Source organism: Pituophis catenifer, unplaced genomic scaffold (genome assembly GCF_029215685.1).
Source record: "Pituophis catenifer annectens isolate HBS135680 unplaced genomic scaffold, rPitCat1.0.hap2 SCAF_3, whole genome shotgun sequence".
NCBI classification, from domain to species: domain Eukaryota; kingdom Metazoa; phylum Chordata; class Lepidosauria; order Squamata; family Colubridae; genus Pituophis; species Pituophis catenifer.
The window spans coordinates 86,302,195-86,322,336 of NW_027256883.1; positions in this window are offsets into that span (position 1 = coordinate 86,302,195).

Here is a 20,142-nt window from a genome sequence, read left to right on the forward strand (position 1 = left end):
ATCTTTATTGGATCATCTAGTAATACAGTATGCTCAGAGGCAGCAAGCCCTTGAGCAGATAGCATTTCCAAGTCCAGATTTATGTCTTCACTCATTATCTTTTCTACAATTACCCTAAGAAGGAAAAGAATTGGAACATACATTCTACTATTCAAAAGATGCAGCCAACTTTAAAATTTTTTAGAGGAAATTAGAGTGATGTAATTCAAAAGAACAATGACAGATTATTTTAGGCTTGCCAAAGAACTGCGTTTTCTGACAACATTTTTTTTTTAAAATTTGATTTATATGCCGCCCTTCTCTGGAGACTCAGGGCGGCTTACAATGTGCTCAGCAATAGCCTTCATCCTTTTGTATATTTATACAAAGTCAGCTTATTGCCCCCACAACTGGGTCCTCAATTTACCTACCTTAGAAAGGATGGAAGGCTGAGTCAACCTTGAGCCTTGGCGAGATTCGAACCTGCAGTAATTGCAGGCAGTTGGTCTTAATAACCAGCTTAATAACAGGGTGCCTTAGACCACTCTACTACCACAATCCACATTCATCCAAAATGAACAGTTTTCACATGAAGGCAACACACCCATTCAGAACCCCAAGCAAAGATTCAAAATGAATTTAATATTGCCGTTCCCTCAGTTGATGAAAGATTTCAATGAATGTAGTTGCTAGACTCATATTTGGCTTTTTCTAAAATATTCATAATTTATTAAAGAAAAAAGCAAACAAGATGTTTGTATAAAACTGGAGATGGGAATTCATAAACATTTGAGGCTAGAGTGAGTTATGGGCTTTTTCAAAATGACCTAGGAAACATTTCCTTCCTCGAGAAGCAATAGTGTTTGTATAAAAATAAGATCACCGTCAGTCAATGGATTCTTTTAATTCTGCTTGGTTCTGTAGCTCACATGGAACATACCTGCTGAAAGTTAAAACTGATAAAAATAAATCAGTGCAACAATGATGCACACAAGGCTTGTTGGACTCGCCACAATAACAATAGAGTATGAAATAACTGGAAAATTAAATCTAAAGGATTTAAACTAAATCCTTTAAATCAACTAAACAACTTAAAGCAAGAAAAATTATGTTTGAAAGCACAAATTATTTTTTTATTCAGGATTTTTGGTAAATTCTAAGGGTCTTTACCCATCCAATTCAATCCAGCATTTAAGACAGGTTGCAAATCCTGTCAGTTAAGAGTATGGATTGGTGGGAAACTAGAAGATGGGATTCTTTGCTATAATCCCTGCTTTCTCCCCTTGAAGATTATGATTTTACAAATATGACTATGTATCTGGGCCTGGGGCTCAAAATGTGTTACTGCTAGTTGGTTAACTACCTTGGCTGCTGTGTGCATGTTGTTTTTTGCCATGCCTTTAGGGTTTTACTGTTTTTATTGTTTGACTGTTTCATGAATTTAAGAATTGTAAAGTGCCCAGAGTCAATTGTTTGAGATGAGTAGCTATAGGAATTGAATAAATAAATACAAATTAAGATTCATTGAAGAAGGTTCTTTGATCTTCCCATACTGAATATGTGGGTAACTAATAAAGAATCCTTTATCTTAAAAAGATTGTGAGCCATATTCCACTGACAAATAATGATTTGCCCAATGGAGGATGTGTGTAATTGTTTCATTTCATTTCTGCGATAAGAAGGGAGAAAAAGAGAAGATTGTTACAATATGCAGTAAACAAATTTCTAAATGATGGAGATAGTTTAAAGATTTAAAACTGGAAGAAATGTCTCCACTAGTTAATTATAGACTGGGCTTATGTTGCAAAAACTACTAAGTCTTAACTACTCTTTATTGAAGCAAGCTATTCCGAAGCAATGGTTTAACAACTTGAGTTATTTCAACAAAAGAGAAAATAACAAAAGAGAAAACAAAAGAGAAGAATGACTAGAATTTAGATTTATTTTGTTTTATTTTTATTTTATTTCCAATTTATATACCGCCCTTCTCCCTGAGGACTCAGGGCGGTGTACAGCCAGAATTAAAAAACATGAAATACAAATATTAAAAAACAATTAAAATATATATAAATTTGGCCCAAAATTAAAAATACAAACCAATTAAAACATTTAAAAATTTCTTCTTAAGCCAGCCCGGCTTGCTGGAAAAAGTGGGTTTTAAGGGCACGGTGGAAGGCACTGAGGTCTTGGATTCTCCTTATCTCTGGGGGCAACTGATTCCAGAGGGTAGGTGCCCCCACAGAGAAGGCCGTCCCCCTGGGGGTCACCAGCCTACATTGATTGGCTGATGGCACCCTGAGGAGGCCCTCTCTGTGGGAGCGCACGGGTCGATGGGAGATTGTGGATATAATAATAAAAAAGGATCAACACAAAAGCAAACCAAAAACTAATTTTCTTTAATGTTATTAAAGGAAGGGAGGAATCCAGAAGCATGGAAAACTGAAGCAATATAATACCAACCATAGCTTAATTCTATATATAAACTAAACCAATGTACAACATGGCCCACAGTTACAAGCCAAACTACAGAAAATCTTCTTTAGCCAGTAACATGTCTGTCTGTCCGTTCATCCATCTATCATCTAATCTATCTATCTATCTATCTATCTATCTATCTATCTATCTATCTATCTATCTATCTATCTACCTATCTATCTCCATCCATCTATCATCCGTCTATCACTGGAGAAGCACTCGCATATTTATTCTTGTATAAGCATACAGGTACAGAATTCTAGCTGTGCTAGAATGGTTCCTCTAGCCTTAAAAACCTCAGATGCAAACTGAGACTGGTATCATGTGAAGATTCTATGTATTTCAAACAGTTTGGATTACAAATTACAGTTCCAAACTCTCTCAAGGGAAAAGCTAATTTTTAAAACACATACAATAGCAATGTTTGCTCATTCTACTTTCCCCATGACATTATATGAAAGCAATTTAGAAAGAATAACATTGGTCGTCTAGACATACACTGGTGGATTCCCCAAAGCTGGAATTTAATTAAGTCGACGGAATTTCTTGGAAGAGGAACTCACAATTTTACTCTGGTTTGTTATTAAAGATACAGTTTTGTGTGAGGATCTCTGTTTTTGAAATGTGATATCTAGTCAAAAAGGAGGCGAGATTGTCTTGGGATTAGAACACATGTGTTGCAATTTCTAAGAATTATACTTTTATTGGAAACAGATGGTGTAACTGAATTATGTTTTGTGTTTGTTAATAGAAAGCAATGGAATCTTTGGGGGTGGGGAAGAACATTTCAGCTTTTTTTGTTCTTTTTGTAAATCTCTACAGTTTTCCACTTCTGTTGCATACTCAGATGCACTTTACACTTAAAACACTAGCAGGCTAATCTGAAATCGACTTTTAAATTATAAAAGGGAAAGATACTGTTGCAATATTTTCAGGATCAGACTCAATAATGATAATAAGAGTTAGAGGTTTAAATATATTTCTCTTTAATTATAACAGGCATTCTATATTCACTGAATATTCACAGATAGAAGCAAGGAAAATGGTGAAGGTGGCTCCTTATATATACAAGGGGTGGAGCCAAGAATGGGAGTGGTGAATTATGAATACATTAGGAACCAAAGAATAAGTTAACCCCCGATGTCCCATATATACATTATTTACACATTAGGGAATAAGGCATTTACATCTCACAAATCCCCCTCTAAATGCCGGTTCGCTATACAACACCAATTACATTCAGATTCAGGACAATATAAGACATATAATTTTGATGTTAAATATTTGTGCTGTTTAGAAGGTAAAGGCTTCGTCAATATATCAGCTAATTGTTCAGAGGTATCACAATGCACTGCTTTGATAAATCCATCTTGAGACAATTGTCTCACATGCTTAAATTTTATATCTATATGCCTGGACCTTTGTCCAATGGCATCGGATCTGGATATTTCAATGGCTGCTTTATTATCTTCATGCATAACAAAAGGCAAAGCAGGTTTTTTCCAAACATCTGAAATCAAATCATTAAACCATACAAGGTTATTTGCAGCTTTGGACAAACAAACATATTCCGCTTCTGTGGTCGAAGTGGCTACCAGTTCTTGTTTACCAGTGTACCAGTAAACTGGACAGTCATTTAATAGAAAAATATAACCAGAAGTGCTCTTTCTGCATGATATATCTCCAGCCCAATCCGCATCTGCGTAACATGTAAGTTTTGGTTCTTTATCATTACTAGGTTCTAATACTAAGCAAAAGTCTAATGTACTTTTCAGATATCTTAGAATTCTTTTGACTGCTTCCCAATGATACATTGTTGGTTTGCTAACATATCTTGACAATAAGTTGAGTGGTAATGCAATATCTGGCCTGGTCCAATTAGATATATAAAGAAGTGAACCTATGACTGATCTATAAAATGTATTATCCTTGAATTCAGGGGAAGATTCATCAGTGTTTCTAAGGAAATCAGTTTGCATAGGAGTGTCACAGGGTTTGGCATTGTTTAAATTGCATTTGTTCAGAAGTTCAATGATTTTATCTTTCTGAGTAAGTTTGAATCCCCTTCTAGTTTTGTTAATTTGTACACCAAGGTATTTGTTTACTTTACCTAGAGATTTCAACGAGAAATGTTCGTTTAGCTTATTTACAAAGGTTTCTCTTCTCTCCTTGTGTTTTCCTATATATAAAATATCATCTACATAAATTAATACAAATTCAATATAATCATCACTCTTTTTTACAAAGAAACAGTTATCAGCAGTGGTAGCGTTGAAATCCATGGTCTTAAGTACTTTTACCAAGCAATCGTACCATCTTTTGCCAGATTGCTTTAATCCGTATAGACTCTTGTTCAATAGCCAAATTTCATTCTTATTAGTGTATTGACTGTGTGGTGCTCTTACATATATTTCCTTATCTAGTTTTGCGTGTAAATACGCAGTCTGTATGTCATATTGAAATACATCAAGATTGAGTGCAGATGCCACTACTAGAGCTGTTTTAACACTCTCTGTTCTCACTGTGGGGGAGTATGTGTCAGTGTAGTCCTCCGGATATTTTTGTGCATAACCTTGTGCAACCAATCTAGCTTTATACAAGTATTGCCTCCTTCTAGATTCTTAATTTTATAAATCCACCTGGTACCTATAATCGTTTTATCTTTAGGTGCAATCGCAGGTGTAAACACATTTAATCCTTGCAAACTTTCCATCTCTTTTTTCATAGCTAGTTCCCATTTTTCTTTTTCTTCACGAGGGAGTTTTAATACTTCCTCATATGTATTAGGTGTCATTTGTTCACCATCCATATGCATTATGTAATCTCTGTATTTGTTTGGTACTTGATTTCTATTGTTTCTAATAGCTCTTTCGGGTTTGCTATGGTTATCATGCAGATATCTTGCTTCCTTTTTTGTTAATGTGTCTGTCTTTATTTTGTGCTGACTATTTGTCCAAGTTTTGGTTTTGTTTTTATTTTTGTTGATATTTTGACTTTCTATTGTCCCTTCCTCACAAGATTTTGTATCTTTGCATTTATTTGGAAATATTTCATTAAGATGTAATTTAGACCAATTGGCCTGTTCATGGAACACAGCTGTTCTGGAGACTATAAATTTGTTATTATTATCAATGAATCTGTACCCTTTGGTGCCAGTTTCATATCCCATAAATCTTAATCTTCTGGATACGTTTTCTCCCTTTCTTCTCAACTGCTTAGGTATGTGTACGTCTGCAGTGACTCCAAATATGTGCATGTGTGCTAATTTGGGTTTCCTATTATACATCACCTCATATGGTGTTTTATTCACAATACTGGACCAGGTTCTATTTTGAGTGTAATTTGAATAATGTAAGGCCTCTGACCAAAATTGTTTGCCTAAACCAGCATCCTCTAATGTGCACCTAATCATGGTTTGTAGTGTGGAATTCTTTCTCTCTGCAATCCCGTTTTGGAACGCAGAAAATGGACTAGACGTGAAATGTAGCATTCCTCTATCCTTTAACCATTGGGAGAATTCTTTAGACATGAATTCACATCCCCTATCTGTCATAATTTGTTTTATTCTGATATTATGTTGTGTTTCTATGCGTTTGTAGAATTCCTTAAATTTCTGAAAGGTTTCATCCTTGTGTTTTAATGTGTAAACAAAACCATAGCGACTGTAATCGTCTACTATTGTTAGGAAGTAACGTTTTCTATAAGTGATTGATGGAGTTAATGGACCAACTAGGTCCATATGTACTAAGTCAAAAATTTTGTTAGTTGATCTGTTGGATTTTTTTGGTCTGGGACTAGTTTTTAGTTTAGTGGATTTACATACTGAGCATTCCAAATAATTTTCACAATTTTTTATTTTGACACCTTCTGCGTGTTCAGTCATTTTTTGTACTACAGGAAAACTTGCATGTCCTAACTTCCTATGCAAGATGTGAGCACACTCATCATGAATTGGTTTACCTATTCTTGGTTTCTTCTCATTGTGTGTATTTGCGTGATCATGAGATATTTTACATTCATCATTGTCACTGTTACTAACATTTTCATCATCTGCCTCAATACAATCTTCCATATTTGAATCAATGTTATGTAACCATCTTTCTTTTGTTATTAGATAGGGTAGGCCTCCTTTAATCATCACAGTGCCTACATTTGTTTTGTCCTTCTCTAAAGTTGCTTTCCCCTTTGAGAAAACTATATTGATGTCAGAATCTCTGCTTAGTTTTATGGCACTTAGTATGTTATGAGGTATTTCTGGAATTAACAATACCCCCTCTATTTTTCCTAGGCCAGGCAAGGTCACATTTCCTCTGCCTAATACTTGAACCTTTTCTTGATTAGCTACCTTTATTACAAATTTATCTTCTGTAAATGAAGACAATATATTTTTGTTATTAGTGGTGTGGTTGGTTGCCCCAGAATCAATAAGCCAATTGTTGTTCTCATTTTGTTGTGTTTTAGTGCTGTCTTGTTTATTTAGTCCATTCAGTGAACCAGATTTTCTCTCTTTTGAATTTTCTCTACCCCCTCTACTATCTCTGTAATTTGGTGGGCTTCTATATTTATGTCTATCTGTGGAAGACTGTCTATAATTGTATTTGCTCCTATACTCTGACCTATGTCTCTCCTTTGAGATTTTGGGACAGTCTCTTCTATTGTGTTCCCTGGACCCACAATTATGGCATTTAAAAGCTTCATTGTATTTTTCCTGGAAAGCTACCTTCCTAAAAGATTTGTGTTCTGTGTGATTGCTGGAACGATTTTTTCTTGAATTGTCTTCTGCTATCAATTTGTTAGATAGACTTTCTATGGATAAATATCCTAGATTGATGGTGTCTAAGTGTGACATAAAACTATCCCATGATGAATCAAGTGAATTGATAATAACACTTTTCATTGTTTGATCTGAAATCACTTCCCCCCTCAAATGCAGCTCAGCTCTTATTTTGTTTAGAGATATCAAATGCTCACTTATGGAAACCCCTGGTTTTACTCTGGAAGAAAAGAAATCCTTAGACATTCTTGTAGTGGTAGCTACACTATCGCTGTGAAACAGATTAAACATGCATTGAATTATTTCTGAAACAGTTAGGTTTGGTTTGATGCTATGATACATTGCAGGAGACACGCTAGATATTATTAAGAAAAATGCTCTATGATGTAAACAATCTATTTTTAAAGTCCAAGGTCTTCTTGGAGGACTAGTGATAAAGAATAGTAAATTTTCTTTCATAAAGACAACCTGGAGCTGTTGATACCATTCTTGCAAATTAATGCCATCAACTCTAAGTTTTGGGAAGTCACTGGGTAAGTTTCCCACATTATTTTGTCCATTACTTACAACCTGAGGTAGTCCGTGGTCTCGCAAGTGCAGGAAATTGCAAAACGGCATGGGGATGCTCGCAACGAGTCTGCGCGGTTCTCTGGCCAGTTCAAGTCTTTCCGGACCGTCTACGTAGTTTCGCACATGCGCGTTGCTCATTTCTTCTTTGGCGTCGTCGTGGAAGGTTCTCTCCATTGCAGCTCGCTCGCTCCGCTCCTCTTCAGACGAGTCGGTTTCTGGCTCGGTTTTAGGAGTTTTGATGGCGGCGACTGCTCTTTTCTTTCTTTTGTGTGCGTTGGTACTTGATCCGGTCTGCGGTGTAGGGCGGAATCGACATGGCTCTCTGGGCTCGGGCGTCGTCGCTCTCGAAGTCAGGATGGGAGCGTGCAGGTCTTGAGGTATCGGCTTGTTCTCTAGCTTCTTCGTTGTCGCTTTGGAAATTTTTAATTTTGGCCCAAATGCAGCAAAAAGCGTCTTCATTGCTGACTTTACTTGGGATTTCGTTAAGTCGTCTTCGCTTTCTGATTCTGGTTCTTCTGAAGAGTTTGAATCTTCCTTTTCGCTTTCGTTGTCTGATAACGTTTTTCGCGCCAGAAATTTTGAACTGAGCATTTTGATTGGCTCTGCTTCGCTCACTTTGGAGGCTTGTTGGGACCAAGATGGCTGCCATTCAAAATTTCGCGCGGGATCACATCTTTTCTTTTTCATAACGACTTTCTCTGTAGTCATATCACTCACAGTTTTTTGGTCTTTGGGTTTCTCTTTAGCAATGTTTTTCTCTCTCGCTGCTCCGCTGTTTTTCAGCATTTCTTGGAGATTCGCGATGAGGCTTTCATCATTCTTCTGGCTTTTTAATAGTTTTAATATCTCTGACCTGAGTTCGTTATTTTCTATTTCGATTTCCTCCTGGTCATTATTTTCATTTATTAGTTCTTCTTCTTCAGTGGTGTATTCTTCGGATTCTCTCGAAATCGCGTTTGTGGATTCGTTGATTATTTCTTGTTCAGTTTCTATTTCTTTGCTGTAGGCCCTGGTGTTGGGCCTATCTTTCTTAGACATCTTTAAGTATTTATTGAGTCAATTAACCATCCTCTGCTACCAGCTTGTTGCAATATTTTCAGGATCAGACTCAATAATGATAATAAGAGTTAGAGGTTTAAATATATTTCTCTTTAATTATAACAGGCATTCTATATTCACTTAATATTCACAGATAGAAGCAAGGAAAATGGTGAAGGTGGCTCCTTATATATACAAGGGGTGGAGCCAAGAATGGGAGTGGTGAATTATGAATACATTAGGAACCAAAGAATAAGTTAACCCCCGATGTCCCATATATACATTATTTACACATTAGGGAATAAGGCATTTACATCTCACAGATACTTTCAGATTAAGGCCAGTTCTTATGATGAGATGGAAAGCAATGAAAGCAGGAATAAGTGGGAAGTATATTAAGCAAAGGAATATAACAAAATAGAAAACTTAATGCTTCTCTGGTAAACTACATTTAGAAATTAGAGAATTAGTAGCAAAATATGATAAACACTCAAAGCTGAAAAAGATATCTAGGAGATCAGTACAATTTCATTGCAGCTTCTATATTCCAAACACAAATGCTATGAGTGTGATAACAAGAATTCTACATTATTAACTAATACACAAAAAGGCAAAGTAAAATTATTCATGAAAACAACCTAAAGGTCAAATAATTATTAGCACTGATAATAACAATACTAAATTGTAAAATGATTAAAAGATTTTATATGTGTGTGTGTGTGTGTGTGTGTGTGTGTGTGTGTGTGTGTTTTCTGAGGTTTTCGCGGGTATTTGTATGTAGGTCTTTGGTTATTCGGGTTTTCTCCCGCGTAAAATTGGAAGTGTCTTGGCGACGTTTCGACGAAGTCTTATTCGTCATCTTCAGGCTGGTGTTTTTGGATTCATGCTTCTAGGAGCAATATATATATATATTCCTTTTAATTCATAGGTATAAATGTGTGATATTTTTGTAATCAGGGTTTTTCCTATGTTGATAAGTCTCCCATAAGTCTCAGAATAAACAACATAAAATGTCTGACAGGCCTGAAAGTGATGATTGGAGATTTCATCCCACCATGGCCATTTAACATCTTTTATCAACATAGGAAAATCCCTGATTACAAAAATATCACACACACACACACACACACACACACACACACACACACACACACACACACACACATATATATATATATATATATATATATATATATATATATATCCAAATTCCAGCACCAATGGGACATTAGAGCTAATTAAATAAATTGGAATATTGGCTTTATCAACAAGACATTCATTGTTTAGACTATCTGACTTAACAGCTTTCCAAAATTTAAAAAATACAGTAGGAAGTCACCTAGACCAGATTAATTTAGTAATACATTCTATAAAGAAATATCTAGAGTTAGGATAGTCTAATTCTAGAATATGTAATCTACTATACCAAGGAAGAAACCCACTCCTTTATAAAGAAAAGTTAAAATTACACTTAAAGCCAGAAAATCTATAGGTTATTTATATAGATCTAGTTCATTATTATATTGTAAATTATAATCAAAATTAATAGCCAATTAGGCCAGGCTAATTGTAGTTATAATTATACATTCAGATCAATTTAGCTTTATTCTTAACTGAATTATATCTAGTCCTATCAGAAAGTTATAAAATATAAACCACTTCTTTAAAATAAATTTCAAAAACAATTTTGATAAGAACAGTTTCTGATAAGACATTACAATAGGGAAGTCCCTTTTCTTTTACTGTTTATTTTAATCAATAAATTGTTGGCTATTGTACTTCATACAAATGATTGAATTTAGGGAATAAACATAGATAGTGAAAATTATTTACTGATATTTTTTTTTTTTTTGCCAATGACATGTTCATAACCACCTCCATGTCAATAATAATTACTTTGAGGAAAAACAAGATGAAAAAGTATGAAAAGATGGAACAAAATTCTTCTAAGCATTTTAAATAGTATGGTAGCAGAAAAAGTGACAGCAGTTCCAAAACTAATGTATTTTTTTCAACTTCTCCTGATAGATATTTCCAACAATTATTTTTCTAACTGTAGGAAACAAATTTTACTGAGAACCCAAAGGTGCTTTTGCAACTGGACTTTCTTGGGTGTTTTTTGTTTAAAAAACTTTCATTTTTCATCTAATTGCTTCTTCATTCTAACTGATGGTGGGGAATGGAAGAATTTATATTCTTGCAGTCATCTAGTCATTTGCATTTGTTTTTTTACACATATCTGATGGTCAGTATAAGAAATAAAATTGCTAAATAAAAAACTCATTAAGCTTTGGCTTATAGCAGCAAAAGTAGCTATTGCCAAACAATGAAAACATATTTGAAAAGAAAAAAAGAGTCCCACTGGTATTCTGTTACAAAATACAGGTGAAACTCAAAAAATTAGAATATCGTGCAAAAGTTCATTTATTTCAGTAATGCAACTTAAAAGGTGAAACTAATATATGAGATAGACTCATTACATGCAAAGCGAGATAGTTCAAGCCTTGATTTGTCATACTTTTGATGATTATGGTTTACAGCTCATGAAAACCCCAAATTCACAATCTCAGAAAATTAGAATATTACATGAAATCAATAAAACAAGGGTTGTACATAGAACAATATCGGACCTCTGAAAAGTATAAGTATGCATATGTACTCAGTACTTGGTTTGGGCCCCTTTTGCATCAATTACTGCCTCAATGCGGCGTGGCATGGATGCTATCAGCCTGTGGTACTGCTAAGGTGTTATGGAAGACCAGGATGCTTCAATAGCGGCCTTCAGCTCTTCTGCATTGTTCGGTCTCATGTCTCTCATCTTTCTCTTGGCAATGCCCCATGGATTCTCTATGGGGTTCAGGTCAGGCGAGTTTGCTGGCCAATCAAGCACAGTAATCCCATGGTCATTGAACCAGGTTTTGGTACTTTTGGCAGTGTGGGCAGGTGCCAAGTCCTGCTGGAAAATGAAGTCAGCATCCCCATAAAGCTCGTCTGCGGAAGGAAGCATGAAGTGCTCCAAAATCTCCTGGTAGACGGCTGCGTTGACCCTGGACTTAATGAAGCACAGTGGACCAACACCAGCAGATGACATGGCTCACCAAATCAACACAGACTGTGGAAACTTCACACTGGACTTCAAGCATCTTGCAGTGTGTGCCTCTCCATTCTTCCTCCAGACTCTGGGTCCTTGGTTTCCAAATGAGATGCAAAAGTTGCTCTCATCAGAAAAGAGGACTTTGGACCACTGAGCAACAGACCAATTCTTTTTTTCTTTAGCCCAGGTAAGATGCTTCTGACGTTGTTTGTTGTTCAGGAGCGGCTTGACAAGAGGAATACGACATTTGAAGCCCATGTCCAGGATCCGTCTGTGTGTGGTGGCTCTTGATACACTGACTCCAGCCTCAGTCCACTCCTTGTGAAAGTCCCCAACACTTTTGAATGGCCTTTTCCTGACAATCCTCTCCAGGCTGCGGTCATCCCTGCTGCTTGTGCACTTTTTTCTTCCACACTTTTCCCTTCCACATAACTTTCTATTAATGTGCTTTGATACAGCACTTTGGGAACATCCAACTTCTTTTGCAATTACCTTTTGAGGCTTTCCCTCCTTATGGAGAGTGTCAATGATGGTTTTCTGCACAACTGTCAGGTCAGCAGTCTTTCCCATGATTGTGATTCCTACTGAACCAGACTGAGAGACCATTTAAAGGCTCAGGAACCCTTTGCAGGTGTTATGGCTTAATTAGCTGATTAGAGTGGGACCCTTTGAGCCTAGAATATGGAACCTTTTCACAATATTCTAATTTTCTGAGATTGTGAATTTGGGGTTTTCATGAGCTGTAAGCCATAATCATCAAAAGTATGACAAATCAAGGCTTGAACTATCTCGTTTTGCATGTAATGAGTCTATCTCATATATTAGTTTCACCTTTTAAGTTGCATTACTGAAATAAATGAACTTTTGCACGATATTCTAATTTTTTGAGTTTCACCTGTATGTTATGTTACAATTTCTTGAACAAGCACTAGAATCCAGTATTTATCAATTTACAGAGTTTGTAAAGGGAAATGCAGATATGGGCCACTTCTTTTACACTTCATCTACACCTTACTAGGACAAGATGCCACCTCATTAAGTTCCAGTTAATAGCATAAGGACCCAATTCTATGAAGAGCTCAGATATGGCCAACCACTTCTACTACACATAGTTTAAAATATATAACAATATAGACTTAATGACATCTGTATATCAACTGATGCTTTGGCATGTTCAGAACCATCATACTATTCTCTGCTTTGATGTAGATGAAAAATGAGGGTGGCATGGTCCAAACATTATGGAAATTAAGCAACTTGAGGGGGTCAGGTCTCTGCCTTCTAAAACAGAAAAGGCTCAAGATGAAAGCAGAAAAGATGTTTTTGTTGTTGAAAGCCCAACTTTTTACATGTCAAATGCCCAGAGACTGATATAGCTCCTGCTTGATTGGGAAACAGCAGATTCAGTTGGAATTGTAGGCTTTTAGAAATTTTATCTGGTTCATTTACTTTGTTTGGATATTAAGAAAGAATAACTTGAGGAAATACATTGTCATTCATATAATCCTACACAAACACTAATGCCATTTATAAAAGTTTTGCATACTGAATGAATCAAGCTAGACTACAAATAAGTGATAGGTTTGCTTATTGTTCTGAACATTGATCTTTCTAAGGATAAGCATGGAAATAAGCTCCCACTCTATAGAATCATTCTTAACCAATATCCAAATCAAACCTTAGCTACCAGTTATAACCAACTCCATCAAAGTATCCCCTCTACTATTCCATTCATCTTTACTTGTCTTGTGGCCGAGTCCTTCCTATTCATATATCACCTGCTCATCCCTCTCGGTTGTTCAGAGAGAAGCAAAAGGAGAATGAGCTGACACAACTGTTATACTTTTGCTATGGAAAGATGTGGCTCAGAATATGGATACTAGAAAGATGTGTCAGCCCTTTGAGGTAGTGCAGACAAGACACCAATACCATGACAGTAACACAATCCTGCAAATTTGAAATCACATTTCTCTTCTCCTGCTTTAATTTCCAGATTAAATGTGTTGTCATCAAATGTGCTATATGGTAGATTTTTTTAAAAAAAAATCCCCATTTTTCTAAGCTTTTCTCCATGTACTGTTATTGATTCTGAAACAATGGACCATATTTACGAATTTTGTAAGAATCTTCAGGAAGAAGTTATCTGTCCTATTTTAAAATCCAAACCAGGAAGAGATCCATCAGACTAATTAAAAAGGTTACTTACAAATGAAACATCTAATATTATGGTGGCAACAGCCTGATTTTAACTATGACTATAGAGAAAGACATTTAGTTTTTTTAAAAAAACCAATTGGTTGATATTTTAAATGGATTATGTAATATTTATTAAATATTTAATTTGTTAGACTGTTTTATCTAATGGCAAGATTAGATCATATTTGTAACTTGCTTTTGGGACTTTAAAATAGATTGATTGACATTTTATATCTGGCAGAAAAACAGTCCAGCACCCTCTACCTACTCCAGAAGCATTACATGTATTCCTTATAAATCTTAACTCAGGATTTGACTTATCCCCGGAGAAAGGTTGTAATAGAAACTAGAGCTATTTTTCATCAATAGGAGAACTACTGCGATTAATAAAAACATTCACAATAAAACCAGCATGCAGTTCAATACAATAATCTAAGAAGCATTTCTGCTTGAATTCCTATTCAGAAAAAGGTCAAGTGAGGCTGTAACTTCACTCTTCGCTGGTTTCCATATCAATTTAATGGTTTGATTCTATTCAGTTACAAAAAAGAGCACCATTCTCCCAAGCTGTCGCTTAGAGCCATAACGATGCTCTTTAATGCAGCTATATACAGTCTCAGTTGGCCTGAATAATTATTTGTGCTTTTGCTTCCACTGCATACAGGAATACCACGGACTTTATAAATAAATTTACAAAGGCTTCGATTCCAAATTAAGGAGACATCATAAAATAAATCACATTCTTTCAATACATCTTTCCTCTGCTTCCAGAAAAGTACAACAAAGGTATATTTTAGAGTGTGCCCAAAAAAGTGCATTGGTTATTCTTCTTTCTTTTCTGCCAGACTGGAAATTGGATTCTCCGAGTCCTTTAAAGTAAAGCTCATAAATCAATTATTGTATGTGGCCCAGGGCTGTATACAAAGACTTTGAACAACTGAAGATGATTTAAGGTGGGTAAAATGAGGACCCAGATTGTTGGGGGCAATATGCTATTTAGTATATTGTCTTTGGTATATTGTCAGAGTCCTCAGAGAGTGGGCGGCATAGAAATATGACGAACAAACAAACAAACAAATAAATAAATAATTCAAAATATTTAGAACATTATTAGAGTTCCATGCTATATATCCAATGTCTTTCTATGGTTGGAAAGCAAGTTGTCTTAATTAAGTATAACCCTAGTAATTTAATTATTAATTTAATGTTAGCCTCTGGGTCTTGACACTGTTAACCATAATGAAATAGTTTTGAGGCCTTCTACAATAGAAAATAAAGTACAGATTGTAGCTTTACTTCTAAATCCCTAGCGAATAAACAGGATTAAATTCTCCAATGAGGAACAGAGATCTAATATTGAGCTCCAAAAAGTTTGATAGCTGTAGATCTGTGTGCTAAGGATGCTGGGAAGGGCCACTCCCTCTTGTTTAGCATTACTAAACAGAAGAACCTTACTGGAGCTCATTTCAATGCCTTACTCTTGGCAGTTTTGGAGGGAAACCACTGTTTCTATATGAAAGAGGTGAAATTGAATTAGTGGGCTATATATTTTTATGCTTCCAGCTATATAAGCAACATTAGATTTATATAAGGCCCTCATTAACATATGTACAGGAAAAAGTGTACAGTATTTTTGAGGTTTGATGGCTAATAACACCACTTTTTTTGGAGTAGTACCATAAAATTATGTATCCTCTGTCCAGGTAACATGGGTTTTAGCCCAGTTTAGTCTTTTCATCTCTCTTTGATTGAGAGATAAAAGTGGCTTTTATCTCTCTTTGATTGAGAGATAAAAGTGGCTTTTTTTGTGGAATTCTAGATTTTAGGCCAAATTCCTGCAGTCTGCGGCAAACAGTCCTTGCACTCATCTTCACATTGCATTGTGCCATTTCATATTGTAAATCCCCAGATGATTTTCTTCTGTCACATAGGCACAGTCTCTTAATTCTTCTATCATCGCTTGCTGTTGTGCACCTTTTCCTTCCTTTACCAGTGTGGTTTTGTAGTGACTGAGTCTCATTGTACCTATTCAAAAACTTAGAAATGCCACCTTTGGTTAAGTTTCCACCAATTTTTCTTCTAATTTCTTTACAGAGACATTATACAAGGCTTTGTAGCCTTGTTTACTTAATAATACTATTTTACATCGCTTTTTGGGCGACCAGTCAACTCTTTGCACCATTACTTTAATTTTATTATGTTTTACAAGTTCACTAAATGAAAGAACACAAAAAACCCCAACCAACTTGATAGCAATCACATAACACACTGACAAATGTTCTCCTCTCAGCTTCAATACATGACATCAATAACTGAATCCTACTGTGATCTGATTGGCTCATTGCCAAAACAAGATGACACCAGATTGGCTCTCTAAACACTCATGCTCATTGGCTACAGTCAGATGAAGGAAAGCTACCTGATATCGACCTAAGCACATTATGATTCCTTTTTCTGGTTATTTGGCTATAACTTTCCATAGAATACAGATAATTGAAGAAACTTTGTTGCATTACATTCTTGATTAAATTATCTTTCCATTGATATATAATTTTATGGTACTACTATTGGAAGAAACATCCTTCTAGGTTCTGCTCCAAGTGGGGAAAACAGACACTGGAAACATGGAGACTGCTTGGAAAGATGGTTTAATGGTGGACAGGATCACATGGCTTGAGTTCCTGAACAGAAAAGGGGCAGATACAGAAAATCCTCAGGTTTTTATGCTCTCCCTGGCTCTGCATTTCTTGGGGCCCCGAAAGAGTATCCTGATTGGTTGCCAGACTCCCAGGGGGTGGGGGCCTTGCTGGCTGATGGTCACATGTGCTTCCCAGGTCACATGTGGTTTCTGCTGCTATTGTGTAGAGGGCTAATCCTATCTTTGGCAATTCCTACTATGGCTCTGCCTGAAGGAGGTAGATCTTTGTTATGTAGAATAGACTGGCCCAGGCCTTAATGGCCCATTGACAAAGGGTGGGGGGCAGGAAGGTGGGAGCTGCTTTGTCTGTAAAATATGCTTCTCCCAGGGAAATATAATATTCTGCCTTTTTCATATTTCCTAAAATATTTCACTCTTCCAGGAAAGGGGTGGATGCTAACTTCCTACAATCCCTACTCTTTTTTTTTTTCAAAACGTGAGTTTTGAAACAAGTTCTTGGCAAAAGATTAAAATTGATCACATCAGGGAGGCTTAATGTCTCCAGACTGTTGGTCTTTCTGCGGTTAGGAAATGCACAGAGGAAGCAAGATCCAACTGTGATTGGGAGAAGGGCCTTCACTCACACACATGCAGGCATACACAAATTTCCCATGCTTTTCCATACTTTAAAATTAAAATTTAGAGGTACTCACCTTCTTTCCAAGCAGCCTTTGAGCTCAAACTCAAAACCCCTTTAAAACCTAGTTCCAAATGGCCAAGGTCCAAGAAAACATACCCACAGACTCAATGGGTCTGCTGCTAGCAAGGGAGGCTTACCTGGGCCTGGTCCATTGGTTAGGTTAGCTTGGAGTCCCACTGGCTCGCCAATTGTTGGAAGAAACATCCTTCTAGGTTCTGCTCCAAGTGGGGAAAACAGACACTGGAAACATGGAGACTGCTTGGAAAGATGGTTTAATGGTGGACAGGATCACATGGCTTGAGTTCCTGAACAGAAAAGGGGCAGATACAGAAAATCCTCGGGTTTTTATGCTCTCCCTGGCTCTGCATTTCTTGGGCCCCCGAAAGAGTATCCTGATTGGTTGCCAGACTCCCAGGGGGTGGGGGCCTTGCTGGCTGATGGTCACATGTGCTTCCCAGGTCACATGTGGTTTCTGCTGCTATTGTGTAGAGGGCTAATCCTATCTTTGGCAATTCCTACTATGGCTCTGCCTGAAGGAGGTAGATCTTTGTTATGTAGAATAGACTGGCCCAGGCCTTAATGGCCCATTGACAAAGGGTGGGGGGCAGGAAGGTGGGAGCTGCTTTGTCTGTAAAATATGCTTCTCCCAGGGAAATATAATATTCTGCCTTTTTCATATTTCCTAAAATATTTCACTCTTCCAGGAAAGGGGTGGGTGCTAACTTCCTACACTACTACAAAAAAAGTGGTGTTATTAGTCATCAAACCTCAAAAATACACTTTTCCCAAAAAGTTTCCACAATTTTGGCTACTACTGTATATCCAAGGTATGATCATTGATGCTGGTCATTAGTGCCTTTAGTAAGAGTAAGGGTTGATTTGTTGAATTATCCATTTGTTTATTTCTTAGTTGTCTTTCATAGTTTCAGAACTCTTCTCCAAGACCAAAAGTGCCAGTAATCTTTCCATCTAATTTTTCAATGTGAAATTTTCATTTCCGTAGATTGCCATAGGAAAAAGCATTGTCTGCATCACTGTGATTTTTGTCAATATGGATATATCATTGGTATTATTACACTAGATAATGAAAATGCCTTTTTAGCTCTCAGAGAAGTGTCATCAACATAATATAGATAATTGGTGTTTATTCCTCCAATTTTAAAACCATGCTCATCTTCTTCCAATCCAGCTTTCCCTGAAATACATATATTTAGCATATTGGGTGAATAAATAAGGGGGAGTATACAATCATTCCTTTATAAACCTGGAACCAGCCTGTTTCACTGTGTTCTATCCAAACTATGGCTGCCTATGTACAGGTTTTGCATTCAGGATTTCAATGCAATTTCTGGTGTTCGCCTTTAAAATATGGTACATGCTCACGATGATATTGTAGAAAATGATTGGCAATCTTCTTCTTTAGCTTAAATTGGCACATAAGCAATTTGTGATCTATTCCACAGTCAACACCTGTACATATCTTACATGCTTTAACTTATCTCCCCCACCTCCTTTTAGCAGTAATATAATCAATCTGATTTCTTTGTACACTATCTAATGACGTCCATGTATCAAGGTGTTGTTTTAATTGTTTGAAGACAGTGTTAGTTGTGAAGAAATCATTGGAATAAAAGAAATCAATAAATTGTTCTCCTGTTTCACTTCAGTTTCCTAGGTCAGTTAGCTCAACAATTTTCCTCATTATTATTTCCAATTTTGGGATTCCAATCTCCAACCACCACCATCATATCTTACTGGAATGTTCTGCCGATTTCTAATTAAACTTGACCATAAAACACATCACCCTCCTCTTTTTCTGCATCAATGATTGGAACATAACCTTGAATTAAATTGCATTCTAGCCCAATATTACTCTTGCTATACGCGGTGGTGCAGTGGTTAGAATGCAGTACTGCAGGCTACTTCTGCTGACTGCCTGCTGACTGCAATTTGGCAGATCGAATCTCACCAGGCTCAAGGTTGGCTCAGCCTTCCATCCTTCTGAGGTGGGTAAAATGAGGACCCAGGTTGTTGGGGCAAAATATGCTGACTCTGTAAACCGTTTAGGGAGGACTGTAAAAGCACTGTGAAGTGGTATATAAGTTTAAGTGCTATTGCTATACCATTTTTAATTATGAAATCAGTGGTGTTCCTTGTTTTTTATAACCTGAATAGTAAACAGTGCATTGTTTGCCTGAAAGTATTCAGTCAATTTGCTGATACCTAAAACATCAATATGCAGTTGATTCATATATTTCACTATGTTGAGTTTCCCCCTTGTCCATGCTTCCTACATTCTATGTTCCCACAGTTGTTTTCTTTGCAATTTTGTTTTTTCTTCAGAACATCATCAGTAACTAGACATCTTGATTGCTTTAATCCAGCCTTGACATAAATAACATTATGATCCTCATATCAGCCTCAGCTCTTCCACAGTGGCAGTCAGAGCATCATCCAACCTGAGGGGGTTCAGCAGCAGGAAGAGTGCCATCCAAAGAGAAAATTTTATATTTTCTACCCATGTAGTTTTCTTGGTAAAATACAAGAGTGGTTTGCATCCTTTCTTGCCACCCAGAACGAATTGATGCCTTTGCCTTTTCGCTAAATGATTCTCCACCTCCAACAGTTTCCCCCCCCCGCCCCAAAACACTATTGCCATCTCCCTGTAGCTAAGCTCC